Source organism: Nycticebus coucang, chromosome 19 (assembly GCF_027406575.1).
Source record: "Nycticebus coucang isolate mNycCou1 chromosome 19, mNycCou1.pri, whole genome shotgun sequence".
Lineage (NCBI taxonomy): Eukaryota > Metazoa > Chordata > Mammalia > Primates > Lorisidae > Nycticebus > Nycticebus coucang.
The window spans coordinates 28844988-28860534 of NC_069798.1; the positions used below are offsets into that span (position 1 = coordinate 28844988).

The following is a 15547-nucleotide window of genomic DNA, read 5'->3' on the forward strand; positions in this document are numbered from 1 at the left end:
AAGGGAGAATTGTACAAAATCAGGAAAGGAAGGACTGGTTGGCAAGATAGCACGTTTCAAGGAAGGAGCTGGAGGTACCCCACCCCAGTCTCCAGACCCCATGCTGGTATGGGCATCTAATCCCATTCATGCTCATATTTGCCTCAACTTCCCTAATCCTGTTCTCCAGTCTGGTTTGTCCTCACCAGTAGCAAGTGCATTTGGTTGTCTGTTTCCTTTCCTATTAGCCTAGCTTTTCAAAAGGAGATTATCAACCATTGCATAAATTTATTTTTTCTACTTTTAATTTTATAATAAATTTAAGCATTTGAAGCAAAAGCAAAAGAAATACCCCCATCATTATCTGATTGCATGTAAAAATTTCCCTTGAATGAGTGGAAGCTGAGAAGGAAGGATCATTTCTTGTAGATCATTTCTTCTGATGTCTCTAATGTTAGGACCAAGATATGTTATAGAGGATAGATTTCTGTGGCTCTTCTGGGAAAATTCTTTTAACAATATGGAAGATATGTGGTGGTGCCTGTGGCTCAAAGGAGTAGGGCACCAACCCCATATGCCGGAGGTGGCAGGTTCAAACCCAGCCCCGGCCAAAAAAAAAAAAAAAACAATATGGAAGATAGATATTTCAGAATACTGTAAATTTAGAGGATAGGCTCTTCATTGAGAAAAATAAAAATATTAAAATGAATGAATATTTCTTTTTATTAAACTTGCAGGAAGAGCAAGAATAAATAAAACAACCTAAGACTTTGAGAATTACAGATGAAATGATGGCCTAGTCCGAGTACCTCATTTCTCTCTTTCAAAAGTATAATTCAGATTACATTAAGCACTTTTCCTTGGTAGGTTAAATAGAAAGCAAAGAAAACATTCCTGAGTTGGGCTTATGAATAGGTGAGCAATAATATGAAATCTTGCTTGCAGTCAAAAGTCTGAAACAAGTTATAAATGTCTGTGTTTACTCATTCCAAATGAAGTGGGAAGTGAAGCTCCGTGGTCCATAAAATGTGGAAGGAGCCCCAGGATGTTAGGTTAACAGGCAAGTTGTTACACAGTTGAGGTTCCGGGTCCATAGTTTCCTGTAACCTTTTCAAAGTTCAACCTTTTAAAAATTGACATTTCATCTAACATGCCTCTTTGTGGGACAGGATTGAAATGAACCTCAGAATTGAACTGAACTAAATCTCCAGGTTATCTCTCTTGAGAATTCTGAGAAGTCAATGCCCTTTCTTTTAAGTAATCACAGATCTTCAGATAACAATACTCTATGCTTATAAAGTCCCCTGTGCTAGAATATAAGAACTAGCTCAAGGGAGAGGTAGATTTGTGCCAGCATCTAAGGCTCCCAGAAAATATCCACCCTTGCTGGTCCAGTTCTCAACCAGCCTCACATCAAAGCTGTTTTACAAATGGGAATTTGGATCCCAGTTTATAACATTAGAATTAAAAGGCCAACATATTGTAAATAGAGCTATTTGTAATGAGGATGATTTTAATGTGTTTCCCCACAGCTCTTTGTAGCATGAGTCCCATCTTTGTCTTTTTATGAAGACAGATGTCTTGGGCAAATTGGACGGATCAGAGCTAGAGCCCAAACAGGAAGCATAACTGACCATGATTTCCGTGGTTAATGTGCTTTTTATCTCATGTCAAGGAGGGTAGGGGTCAAGATGACTTTATCTCTTATGAACTCCCTAATTTATTTTTATCTTTAGGGATTAAAAAATTAGCATTTGTTTTGGTAAAATTCTAAGGAAAACAGCCTTTAATCACTAATTTTTTTTTTAAAGTAGAAAAAAAGAACTTACAGGAAAAACCACTCAATTTCATTGAATATTCTGTGTTAGATTTCTTAGCTCTAGCATTTAACTTTTTGCCTGCTAAATTAGTATGGTGCCCTGAATTATCTTTCTTTTATTTTAATCTTTTACAAGAATCAATTTGCTATGAAGGAATTATGTTGGGAAAATATTTACTACCTTAAAACTTTTTTTTTTTTCTGTTTTCAAAAGTTTGGTAGTTGTTTTTTCTCCAAGAAAAGAAAATGGATATTTGGGCAACAAATTTTAAACTTGAGGTTTGTGTGACTTTCTTCGCAAAGGGGATAAATTTGTAAGTTGTCAAAAATGATTTTAAAATATGTCTAACTTGCTAGAGCACTTGTATTGCTAAGAGTTATTATATATTATATTGATATATAATATAGTGTTATATATGACATATAATTATAATTATATATTATATTCATGTATTTAAAAACATTTAGTATATGTGGAAGCACAAAATATGAAGGCTACATTAGCTCACTATGATGGTCAAGTTTATGTATCAGCTTGGTTGGGCCAGGGTCCATAGATTTGTGGTCAAACATATTCTGAATGTTTCTGTGAGAGTGTTTTTGGATGAGATTAACATTTACATTGGTGGCCTTTGGGTAAAGAAGCTTGCCTTCCGCATGTGAGTGAACTTCATCAGTTGAAGGCCTGGATAGAGAAACTGATCATCCCAGAGCAAAAGGGTCTTGTAGCAGATGGTTCTCAGACTTAAACTGCGCCAACTACTCCTTCCTGGGTCTCATGCCTGATAGCCTTCAGTTGTGAATTTTTGCAGTTTCAACTCTTTCCTAGGTCTTCAGCCAGCCAGCAGACCTTGGATTTGCCAGCCTTATAACTATGTGAGCCAATTGTTTAAATCTGTAAAGTGTGTGTATATATGTGTTCATATATATACTATATATCTGTATTTTATACTTTTTAGAAAGTATATATACTTTATAAATATACACAAACATATCCTGTGGGTTCTGTTTCTCAGGAAAACCCTGACTTATATAGTCTCTTTGAGAGACATCTACTAGCAGAGAAATCCTGGGTCAAGAAACTTCATTGCATGGTGTTTTCCTTGATGGCCTGGTTGGACCATATGCTGTCACATATATGCCCTTCTTGTGTCCAGAGAATAAAGTTCAGGACAGTGAAGGGGTACAGGGCAGTGAAGGGCAGAGCAGCCTGTTTAGCCAAGAAGAAACCCTGATCAGTTAGTCCACCTAGGATGAATGAGAAAGAACATTTCTGAAGTTTTCAGATGCTGAAAAGCATCAGAAACCCAGCTGGCCTGAGGTTCTGCAGACTGAGGACTGTGGTGCCGGGGAGAAGCAATTCTGGTGTGCTGACCTCAAGCTCTGTTCCATGGACTAAGACACCGAAATGTGACAAAGTTCTCATTCATTCCAAAACCTGTTCTCTTTACTCTTTAAATTAACATTTGGTACTATTGCCAGTGCCAAGTGTTTCAAAAAAGGTTCCACTTCTTAAAATAAAAATGTTTATGGAAAAAGATCATGGTTCTAATCTCTTTGAGTTATTTCTATGATGGAAGCTGGGAACTTATTGTCTGAAAGCCCAGATTAAATATCCTTGGAGTAGGGTGGGCAGGAGAGTTTGACTATAGCTTAAGCAAGTTAAATCTTCAGACAAAACATAAAAAGGGTTTAATGTGTTTTATAGGCTTCTGGCACTTGTATGTGTTCATTAAATATGTTGCATGAAGAGAGAAATTTTCGAGTTGTTCCCTACAGAGGTGTCTGCAGGTGTATTTTTTTTTTTCCTCCAACAGCATCGTCCTTGAACATGAGCGCAGTTGGCTGTGGGACATGACAGTTGGTCTCCTAGGTAGCCCCTCTGGCAAGAGGAGTGCTGGTCAGGAGAGGTGGTGCTGGGAGCTGGCACAGGCTGCCTGCTGGGCTGCACTGTACTCAGGGTTGTTAATTGGTGAACATCCTACACTGCTTGCTTACTATATGTTGACTTTCCTTTTTACTTCTTGTTTGTTACCCATCTAATTACCTCTAGTCTGTGGGTGAATGTTTTATTACTTGGGGCCAAAGCCCAGGCATTCTCTGTGGCTGATGAATCAGCCTGTGTTTCCAGGTGGCTCTCGATGTGAGGTGCCTGGGCACCTGAGTCACTCGGCGGCGGTTGGGTGGCTGCAGACGCAGGTCACGGCAGCCAGCTTCCCCAGTGCCTCTGGACTTGCAAAAGTTTAGGCGAGCGAGAAAGGTGGCTACAGGCTGAAAAGTGCCCAGGAGAAGCAACAAGCATCGTGGAGCAGTTGAGATACCTTGGAGGAAACCTATAAACCAGGTGAGTGTGGTGGATAAGTTGGGGCTTGGCTGCCAAGCGCTGCTCTCCCCTTCCTGGGTAGCCTCTCACCTAATCTCCTCCACCTTCCTCAGCATCTTCCCCAGGTGTTTGTTTTGGACAGTGATGAGTACTTTTCCAACTATATATTATTTGAACAGAGAAATTTTGCAGATGATGTAACTTTAACAAAAAATCAACTTAAACAATGGCCTATCTTCAGAAGTTGACATTTCTTACATTAAAATCTTGGGAAAATGAAATACTTTTGCTCCAGTTTTCTCATCTCTAAAACCAGAGTATTAATGCTGTTTACCTGGTATCATGAGGCTTCAATAAGGCAGTGCTTGTAGGTTATCTCATTGTTGTTAACACTAGAATGATATTAGAGCTGGTAGTAGAGACTTTTGCTTCAGAATTTAAAACTTATACAGGCTCGTCCTGCCCCTCTTCCCCTCACCCACATACACCTTTTCCTTTCTCCTTCTTTTCCTCCCATACTCTGCCTTTGGTCAACAAAAGTTCATTTTGTGTCCAGTGAACCAGGACCTGGGCCTACTCTGGTGAACAAAACAGACATGGCCCTGCCTCATGGAACTTTCCATTTGTCAAGATGGTAGCCAAAGGAACAGGTAAAAGGCAGGTGGAGTAATGACTGTTGTGAAGAAAAATAAAGCAGGGATTGAGAGTGGTGGGTGTGAGGTGGGCACATGCTATTTTATATAGGGTGGACAATGACGACCTTTCTGAGGAAGTGACGTTTCACCAAAGGAATAGGGCAAGCTGAAGGTTAGTCTGCACCCGCAATGTCAAATGGAGTGGATGAAGGCATTTGAAGCTGTTTTCTGAATCCTCAGCAACTTTAGATGACATATGAGCTCAGAAGGAGTTATCATGAAAGTTTAATTTTCAGAAACAGTATCTGCTTCTCCGTGTGCGTGTGTGTGTATGTACGTCTTTGATGTGTGTGGGGAAAATGCCTCTTTCTTGGCATGGGTTACATACACTTCATTTTTTGAAGGTACTGTAGAGAGAAAAGCTCAGCACAATTTAACAGAATGTAGGTAGAAGGTAGAACATCCGGGTGATATTAGTGGTTGGTTCTTAGAAAACAGGAGTTGAATTGTTTCTTTGACATGTGGAAATAAGTAAAGGTCTAACATACCTCTTTGTCTTTTTTTAAACAAAATCTACTTTGATGTTAAAAAGCACTGTTTAAAAAAACAAACAGGTTTATAACCTAAGAACTCTCAGAAAAGCAGCTACTCGAGCTCACCGCTTGTGAGGAGTTGATGAGGGTTGTCTTGGAAACCTCTTTGCCAGGGAGGACCTGTCACATGTAAGGCGGGGCTTGCCTTTTGGAAGGCAACCAGTGTAGAAGTCCTTCAATCTGTGGGTGTGTTAAGGCAGGTTTTCCCCATGGAGAAGTAATCGGTGGAGCGAAAGGGAAGCCCTTTTTTGATAGGCGTATGGAAAAAAGAAATCTCTTTCTGCCTGCGCGTGCTTGGGCTAGCATCCCACTGCAGCTCAGCTCAAGATGTGCTGGGAATCCTACAAATAAGGATGCTTACCACCCCTCCGATGTGCTTACTGCTAAGGTATTAACACTTGCTGGCACACTGGCCATTTTCATTCCACATCTATGTATTTACTCACAGCTTTCTATTTCTTGGCAACAGTTCCTGACATTTGTACTTCAGAGTTTTGGTATTTTATTTAAAAAGTTGACCTGGGCAACCTTAAAGCGGCTTTACACATGCCAATGACTGGCTGGTTTAAGCTTTGGTGCAATCAGCAGAGAATGGCTATCATAGGAGCAAGCTAATTTTTCAGATGTTGGCCTATTGTTTTCTTCAAAGACAGAAGCATTGATGAACAACTCTGGAAAGTTCCCTGGGTTAAGTATCCAGCACCAGGAAGGGAGGGTGGCAGGCTGGAATGGTCATTAGGGGCAGTTCAGGCTCCTCTGTTGCAAGATGAAATGAGTTGTTTTTAGTGTGGACTTTAGGATCTCAGGTAATTGATGCTCATGCACTGGTGTTCCCCACCACACATGGCCTATTTTAGAGTAAAGTTTGTTGGGTGCTATAAGGGACACAGCATGTATGGCACAAGGAAGTTAGCTGTGACATGGAATACTTCATGCTTCTCTCTGAATTACAAATGTTGACTCCTTCAAATCTTCCTTTTTTTTTTTTTTTTCATTTATGAGGAAATCAGTATACAATCTCAAAGCAAGAAGTGAGATCTAGGGACTTATGTTGCCTGTGAAATATGGACTCCAGGCTAAAGTGTTAACCCACACCCCTTCACAGAGCTGGCCTGGTGAGGCTGGAGTTGGCACAACTCCCCCACCCCCCCTTAGCTACTCTTGGAAAAAGCCTGCACCCTGGTGTCCCTGGCCCTGCCTGCAGGGGCAAGGTGGTAACTGGGCCCGGGGCTCTCAGAGCAACACTGGAGGGGAGTGGCGTCCTTGTGGGGACAGAGGACACCGGAGAGTATAGGAGGGGAAAGCCCCAGTCTCTGGCAGCACCAGGCTGGTCATCCATTCATGGGAGAAGTGCTCATTTTGATGCACTGCCGTGGCCGGAAAGCCTCTTCCCTGCCTGTGTCTGTCTCCAGGATATTGTTTCCAATACTATCTGTTTATAGGAGAACCACCAAGGGCAGAAAAGGGTTTAGTTTGGCGTGGTTTTTCTTTGTGTGAGGTAGATTTGTCACAGGCTAATCCATCTAATTTTAAAACCAAGAACAAGGAACTTAAGCATTTATCTCCACAAATGCAGTAGGACAAAATGGGAAAGAGAGAGAACATGGGAGGGAGAAACATAGGGGAAGGAAGCCTTGGAGAAAGGAAAGTCGTGTCTGGCACCTGCTTACACGCTGATAGCTTTATATAGCCCGCCTTCCTTACTTCCTGCACCAAGCTGGTTGACCCCTGTCCTGAGGGCATCTGTGCAGCAAGCTCCTTCATGATGTGGGCCATTTTGAGCTAGACCTGGGAGGAAAGAAGAATAAACAGAGGAGTAAAGTTTGGGTTTGATGACTGTTTAAAATAAATTTTATTCATTCACTCAGCAAATATGAGTTAGAAGGCAACAACTTGCCGGGTACCCTTCATAGCTTTGGGACTGCAAAGATAACTGAATAAGAATGCAAGAAACTTCCAACCAATGTGCCATGATGTACTGCGTGTTTGTTGAGATGTTTCCTTTTAGTTTTGTAGAATATTTTCCCCCTTTGCTAGGAGCAACCATTAATATTTTAAGATCGCCTTTGGAGTTTCATTGATGATAATCTGTACAGGTAACAGTGTTATACAACAAAGTTAGGGGCCTCAAAGTTTCCTTGTGCTTCTTTGTATTCCTTCCTATGCCTGATGCCAGCCATCCCTTCCCCAGGCAACCACTGCCCTACCTTTTGTCACCATAGATTAGGTTGCATTTTCTAGAATTTAATATGAATTGAATCATCCAGTATGTATATGTCATTGGGTTCTTTCAGCATAATGACTTTGGAATTCACCCATGACATTAGTAGTTCATTCCTTTTTATGGCTGAGTAGCATTCTGTCATAAGGGTATACTGTTCTTTGTTTATCTATTCACATGTTGATGGACATTCAAATGTTTCCAGTTTAGACTATCCAAAATAAAATGGTTGTTAACATTTGCATGCAAGTGTTTGTGTGGACTTATGCTTTCATTTCCCTATGGTAAATACCTAAGAGGGAATGACTGAGTCATAAGGTATATTAAAACACTGCCAAAGATTCCCAAAGGAGTTGTACTGTTTTGTATCCCCACCTGTAGTGGATGAGAGGCCAGTTCATCCACATTCTTTCCAACACTTGGTCAGTCTGTTTAATTTTAGCCATTTTTCTAGGTGAGGAGTGGTACCTCGCTGGGGTTTTAATTTGTGTTTGCCAAGTGACAAATGATGTTGAACATCTTTTTATGTGCTTATTTGCCATCGATCCATCTTCTTTGGGTGAAATGTTTTTTCAAAACTTTTGCAGTTTTTTAATTAAGCTGTTTTTCTTATTTGATATCTATTTTGTTTTCATATTTTTTCTCTATTTCTTACTGAGTTTTGAGAGTTCTTGAATATTCTGGATACAAGCCCTTTATCAGATACATGATTTGCAAATATTTTCCCAATCTTCAATGCATTCATTCTTTTAAGCAGTGTCTTTCAAAGAACCGACATTTTTATTTTAAAGAAATTCAGTTTATCAGGACCACACATTGTGTCATAGCTGAGAGATCTTTACCTAATTCAGTGTCACAAAGATTCATGTCCATGTTTTTTTTCTAGAAGGTTTGTAGTTTTAAATTTATATCTATGATATATTTTGAGTTAATCTTGGCTTATAGTTTGGTTCAAAGGTTGTTTGGTTTGGGAGGGCACTACATATAAACAACTATTTCAGCAATTGAAAAAACTATGTTTTCTCTATTTGAGATAGACTTTCATTCTGTTACCCTAGCTAGAGTGCAGTGGCATCATCATAGCTCACTGCAGTCTCATTCCTGGGCTCAAGCAATCCTCTTGCCTTAGCCTCTCAAGTAGCTGGTGCTACAGGCACATGCCACCACTCCCAACTAAGTTTTTTCTATTTTTTTTTAGACATGGGGTTCGCTCATGCTCAGGCTGGTCTCAAACTCTTGACCTCAAGTGATGTTCTTGCCTTGGCTCCTAGAGTGCTAGGATTACAGGCATGAGCCCAACCAATTTTCTTAGTATCTAGAGGAAACTATTTCTAGAGACTGAATTGTCTGCACACCTTTGTTAAAGATCAATTGTCCATCAATAGGTATGGTTCTATTTGTGGAACCACACATTCCATTGATCTCTTTGTCTTGATGCCAATATCACATTTGATTACTATAATTTAATAATGCATCTTGAAGTCAGGTACTGTAAGTCTTCCAGTCTTGTTCTTCTCTTTCCAAGGACCTCTACTAACTAGGTCCTTTGAATTTCCATATGAATTGTAGATTTGACATGTCGATTTCTTGGGGGGAGAAAAAAGCCTATTTAGATTTTGATTGGGAATGCGTTGAATCTATAGATCAATTTGGGGAGAATTGACATCTTGTATAATACCGAGTCTTTATGATCTGTCTCTCTGTTTATGTCATCAATTTCTCTCAGCAATATCTCACTAGCCTTCAGAATGTAGGCACTGCATATCTTTTATGTCATTTGTCAGTAAGCATTTCATATTGATACATTTAAAAAATTTTAAATTTGTAGTTACTCATTGCCATTGTGATACTTAGGCATATAATTTTTATATCTTGGTTTAATATTCTACAACTAACTTGATTATTTCTTCTAGCTTTTTTGTAGAGTCTATAGGATTGTCTGAGATGAACATGTAATCTGTGAATAAAACAAGTTTTATTTTTCTTTTTCCAATCAAGATGCCTTTTTCTTTCTTTCCTTATTGCACTTGGCTATAATGCAAAGTAATATTGGATAGAAGTGATAAGAATAGATGTTCTTATTTTGTTTGCCAAACTAAGGTAAAAGGATTTAGTCTTTCATCATTAAGTATGATGTTATCTATATTTTTTTTGTTGCTGATATCCTTAATCAAGGTGAGGAAGTTCTCTTTTATTCCTTGTTTGCTAAGGGCTTGTTTGCCAAGAATAGGAAATATAGGTTAAATTTCATTATCTTGATATATGCAAAATGTCTTTTAATATTTGGATTGTCAAGGTAGTCAAGTATATTGATTTATTTTAAAGTTGTTAAACTAGGATACACTCTACTTGTTCATGATGTATTTTTCTTATATTGTGTGTGTGGCACTAACTTTTTTATTCTTGCATCTATGTTCATGGCAGGTACTGGTGTATAGTTTTCTTTTTTTCTAATGTTTTCTTTGGCGGTGTTTTAGTAATTATGGTCTCATTGGATGAGATGGGAATGATTTATTCCTCTTCAGTTTTCTGGAAACATTTGTGTAGAATAAGTGTTATTTCATTCTTAAATATTTGTTTAAATTCACCAGTACAGCCATCTGGGTCTAGTGATCCTTTTCTGGAAAAAAAATTTAACTACAAATTCTATTTCTTTAATAGATGTTGGACCCTTAAAGTTAATCTATGTGTTCTTGATTGAGGCTTTATTAGTTTGTGTTTTATCTCTTTTTTTCTGATCAGGCTGGCTAGAGATGAATTAATTTTATTGATCTCTTCTGAGAGCCAGACTACTCTTCTTTATTGTTTTCCCTTTTTTTATTTCATTGATTTCTTCTTTGATCTTCATTATAATCTTCTGTTTACTCTGGGTTTAACTTGCTCTTCTTCTAGTTTTCTTTTTATTCTGTGAAAGAGCCTGCTTTATTGGGAAGCAGAGTGCTGCACAGTGACCAACAGACAAAGGCCACCCAAGGGACAGCTTATCCACAGTATTCTAAAAGACACAGAGGATGTTTGCTAATATCAATCAACTGGAACATGGATTCCTCTGGGCAGCTTTTCCAACTTCATCCCTGAGGGGTCAGGAAAACTTCCATTTTCCTGAAGGCAACTATGGTTCAGTGGTGATAGATCTCAGGGGTGCCTTCTTGTTTTTTATACAGAACATTTTCTTTAGATTTTTTTTAAAGTCCTCATTTGTTACTTTCATTCTGCATTCTCTGAAGGCCATCAGACCAGCTTCTGTACAAATTGCCTTAATGTCAGCACCGGAGAGGTCATCTTTAGCCATGATCAAGTCATCCGGTGTTACATGAACAGCCAGCATCAACCCGCTTGTGTGCATCTGAAAGAAGTGCTCCTTAGCCTTTTCATCGATCAGGGGAACTCCATAAGGGCTGGATCCAAAGTTCCTATTCAGTTTGTGACCATAATAACTTTCACATCTCACCTTAAATAAAATCCATCCAACTGGTTCAACAGTTCCAACACTGTTTGCTGAATTTCTCTGTCACCACCAGTATTTGAGTCATATTTTTTTGTCCCAGTGGCATCAATTTCATCAATAAACACGGTGGAAGATACATGTTCTTTAGCAACTCAAAACAATTCCCATATGAGTTTAGACTTATCACCTAGGTAGGTACTTCTGAATGAGTTCAGAGCCAACCACTCTCAAAAAGGTGGCCAAGGTTATTTGCTACTGCTTTGGCAAACAAGTTTTAACCTGTACCAGGTGGACTGTAGAGAATGACCCTGTTAGGGAGCTTTATACTCATCTCTTCATAATATTCAGGATGGGTGAGAGGAAGCCCCACAGGGTCCTTCATTTCCTGCATTTGGATGTCCAACCCCCCAATATTGTCATAAGTCTCCTATGGGACCTTTTCCACCTTCATTGCAGTGACCAGGAGATCTGTGTCATTTATCAGCACCCTATTACAGCATGCACCTTGTGATTGAGCAGGTAGATGAGCAGCCTGGTTCCAGCAGATCCTTGTCTACAAATGAAAGAATGCTCACGTAGTGTTCTAAGCCCACAGATGTAGACATGATGGCGCGATTGTCACCAATGATCTCTTCTAAGGTTCCTGACATTGGCGTCTCCTCTCAGATATTTCCTTCTTTTGCTTTTCTTCTGATGGTTTCATTTGTTCCTGATTTCTAATGAATTCTTCCTCCATGAGAAGATAGTTTTATAATTCTCTCTAACTTTGACAATTTTAACCAGCACTGAGTGTGAGGTGTTACCCACCAATGGTAGTTTACTGGTAGCATCTTTCTCATCTTCTTTTTCCCCACGCTGGTTGGTATAGGAAATTCATATTTTTCTTGTCCTTGTCATCCTTCTTGCCACCTCCAGGACCACAGTCACCACTCTTTGACCCATCTTGCCTCAGCCACTCAATCTCTTTTTCTAGATTCTTTTTTTTTTTTGTAGAGACAGAGTCTCACTTTATGGCCCTCGGTAGAGTGCCGTGGCCTCACACAGCTCACAGCAATCTCCAACTCCTAGGCTTAAGCGATTCTCTTGCCTCAGCCTCCCGAGCAGCTGGGACTACAGGCGCCCGCCACAACGCCCGGCTATTTTTTGGTTGCAGTTTGGCCGGGGCTGGGCTTGAACCCGCCACCCTCGGTATATGGGGCCGGCGCCTTACCGACTGAGCCACAGGCGCCGCCCATCTTTTTCTAGATTCTTAAAGTAGAAACTTTACTCACTGATTTGGGACCTTTCTTATTTGTAACATAGACTTTTAGTGTTATAAATTTCCCTACTAGGATAGTACTATTGAAAGTGCTATTCTTTAGTTCACCTCCTTTGTTTCCAGCTCTCTGGAGTACAATCTTTTACTGCCCAGTGTCTTGAAAACATCTGTTATATTTAGTCTGGATTTTAGTATGTTTCAGGAAGAATGGGAAATTTAATTCCTGTTCCCTTATCCTGGTCAGAAGCAGAAGTCGTATGAACACTTATATTTACGATGTATTGACAGTATACAGTGATTTACAAGAAAGATCAAAGTTTTGACCTAATAATTCTACCTGTGAGAATGTAAATTATTCTAAAAAGGGAGAAGATACTACATACACAAAATTCTTTAGAGCATTATTTGTAATGAGAAAACTAGAGGAATCTGTTTAACAGAAGAGTGGTTAAAATCAAAATATATTTATTCAGTGAAATATTAGAAGTTTATTTTAGATAACAATTTCTAAGATTTTTCAGCATTAAAAGTGCTTGTCACTATATTAAATTTATTAATTATGTATGAAAATATTCCATGAAATATCATCACAACCCCCCAAAAGTATACATTTATACATGGATAACAATGAAAAAATAATACACAAAATAATAATACATAGCATGTTAGGGAGATAGAATTGAGTATATCCTCCCTTTAAGGAATGTATTAATCATTGCATTAGGAGTCATCAATTTGGAATTAATTTGATTATTTTAAGTTATTTCAAAATATTAAAGGCATACAAAGAGGTATTAAGAATAAGATAAATGCCTGTGGACATAGTACTCACCTTAAAAGCTCAGAATTATTAATGTAATTGAAGGTCCCTGCTGTAGCACTCTGCAGTTGTTTCTGTCTCCTCTCTCCAGAAGTAACTATTCTGACTACCGCATATGTTAATCTCTGAACTTTATAAATGTGTTACGCATATTTTTTCTAACTTGATATTTGTACTCAATATTATGTTTGTAAGACTCGTCGTTGTGTGGCATTTCTGTGTATGGGTGTACGTAGTTTCACGATCAGTTCCCTTGCTGATGGACCGTTAGGTGGGCTCAATTTTTCACCATTACAAACATTTGTCATAAAAATTCTTATGCCTGACTCCCTGTTAATGTGTGTGTCTCTGGGCTAGCATATGTGGGTATGAGTGAAGTTGCAGGCTATTGGTTCAATAATTCTGTTTGATGGAACTAGCTTCCATAACCTCTCTTGCTTTACCTGTTCTCTGGAAGGTGGTGTGTTTATGAGTATATATTTTTCAAACTCTTTTCCATGTGAGTCTTAAAAAGCACCAATAAATTGAACTATTAATCAGATCATCTGAAACTGAAGTGACAATCTAGAGCCTTTGTGGTTTGCCCACACAGCTATGCCTTGGTTATCTAGAATTGAGGAAGACTCTTAGAATTTTGGTATTTATTTTGGTACCATGCGTGATTCCTCAGGCATAAACTCACTGTATGATGAGGCTTTTGGGATTTGCCTTCTGGACCAACCTTGGGCTCACCTGTATCGCTGAGTTGCATTGCTTCCTGCCTACACTCATGTTCGTACTCAGACCCCTATTCTCTGCTCAGCCTACTCTTGCCTGCTCTGGAAAGCTGTCCTATTGCCACCAATGTTTTCACATGACAGGAAGAATCACTTGGCTACAACCAACTCAGTCACCTTCACCTGTTATAAACTACTGTCGTCTCTCCCCAAACCCCTCCTCAGACCATAGTCAAACATCAGTTTATCATGTTCCTTGGTTTCTTTCAGTTAGATTCTTTGGGGGCTTTTTCAGATTTTCAGAGCAGGATGATGTCAAAAAGCCCAAAAGGTTTCAAAATCCTCCAGTGTTTAATTGCTATTAAAAGACGATACCACCCCGTAGTATTGCTTGTCCTCCCAGAGCTCCTCCCTCTGGGGCTGTTTCCCTGGCTCAGCTGGAAGAGGAAGGAGAGAGAAAGATGAACTGAGCAGCCGCATGGCAGTGCCATCAGTTCTCTTGCACCCGGAAGGAAGCTGTTAAATAGGCCAGCTAACTTCGTCCTTCCTTCTTTCTGACTAATGGGCCCTATTTGATTGCAACTATCACCTGCTAATTACATGCCACTCACTTGCAACCCTCACCAATGCTTCTACCTCTCCTTACCCACCCACCCCCACCCCCCGTGCTATGTTTTAGCACTTTGCTTGGGCAGAACACACAACTGTTTTAAATAGAGCTGTACAGTGTTTTGGTTTTTTTCTTCCTATTGTAAGGTTTGTGCTCTCTGAGGATATGTCTATTTTGGTTATCATTATCTTATCCCGACCTGAGAGTGTGATGGAGGGGAATCAGTGGGATCAGAGATTATGACCTTGAGTAATGGCTATTAAAATGCCTTCCCTTTGCAAATTGTATAAAGATAAGGAGCCATGAGAATATGCTGCTGGGGCCCCCTCCCATGGTTTGGGAAGGGGCAAGTGGGGGGATGAGGAGGGCTCTGATGGTAGGCTTTGGTAGCACCTGTCCTATAGTGTTGAGGTACTAACAACCTAGGGAGAAGCCTTGAATGGTACCTTTGTCTGGGGCATGTGTCCATTGGGAAAGAATGGGCACAGTATGCCATGAGAAAAGAAAGTTTCAGCAAGCTGGGTGAGACACACTTTTCAAAGGCCTCTTTCTTCTGGGACCACCAAAACCAAGTTAGCCACATGCAGCAGACTAGTTGCGGGGCTCTAGAATGAGGACCATTGAGGCTGTTAGTACATAGTGTCCACTTATGGGAACTCTTTCTAAAAGGTGACTGTGTAGTTACTAAATGTCATTTCACGGGGTAAGGCAGTTACCCTTAGTTGCTTGAATTTGCGAGAGACAAGTGTACAGGGTGGCCGTGAAGTTCATCTGCAAACTATTTTAAATCACACACGAACTTTATGGCCACCCTGTATTATTCACATTTTGATTCTTACTGCAGCTCCATAAGAAACATCACCATCTCTTTGCTTTCAGAGGAGGAATTTGAAGTGCCAGAGGCCAAATCCCTTGGCCAAAGTTGTTTGTTTGGTAAGAGGCAATGCCAGGTAGCCTCAAACCCAAGTTTCTTTGGCTTTAGAACCTGGGCTTACAGCCACTTGCCTTGGCCTGCCTGCTGCTGCTTCCCTTCAAGGCTGCTGTAGAACAAAGGGTCTGATCCTTCTCCTTTCCTGACCTCTACAGTTCTCTGTCCATTTGGTCAAGGTGGTTCCTGCCACATGA

The 15547-nt window shown here is 39.9% G+C and overlaps 1 protein-coding gene and 1 pseudogene across 10 annotated transcripts in view; one reads left to right on the plus strand and one right to left on the minus strand.

Annotated features, from left to right (window-relative positions):
- FHOD3 (formin homology 2 domain containing 3) overlaps positions 1 to 15547 on the plus strand; it is a 584424-nt gene that overhangs the window by 321223 nt on the left and 247654 nt on the right. The gene's annotated exons all lie outside the window — the stretch shown is intronic.
- On the minus strand, positions 10690 to 11949 carry LOC128572106 (26S proteasome regulatory subunit 4-like; annotated as a pseudogene).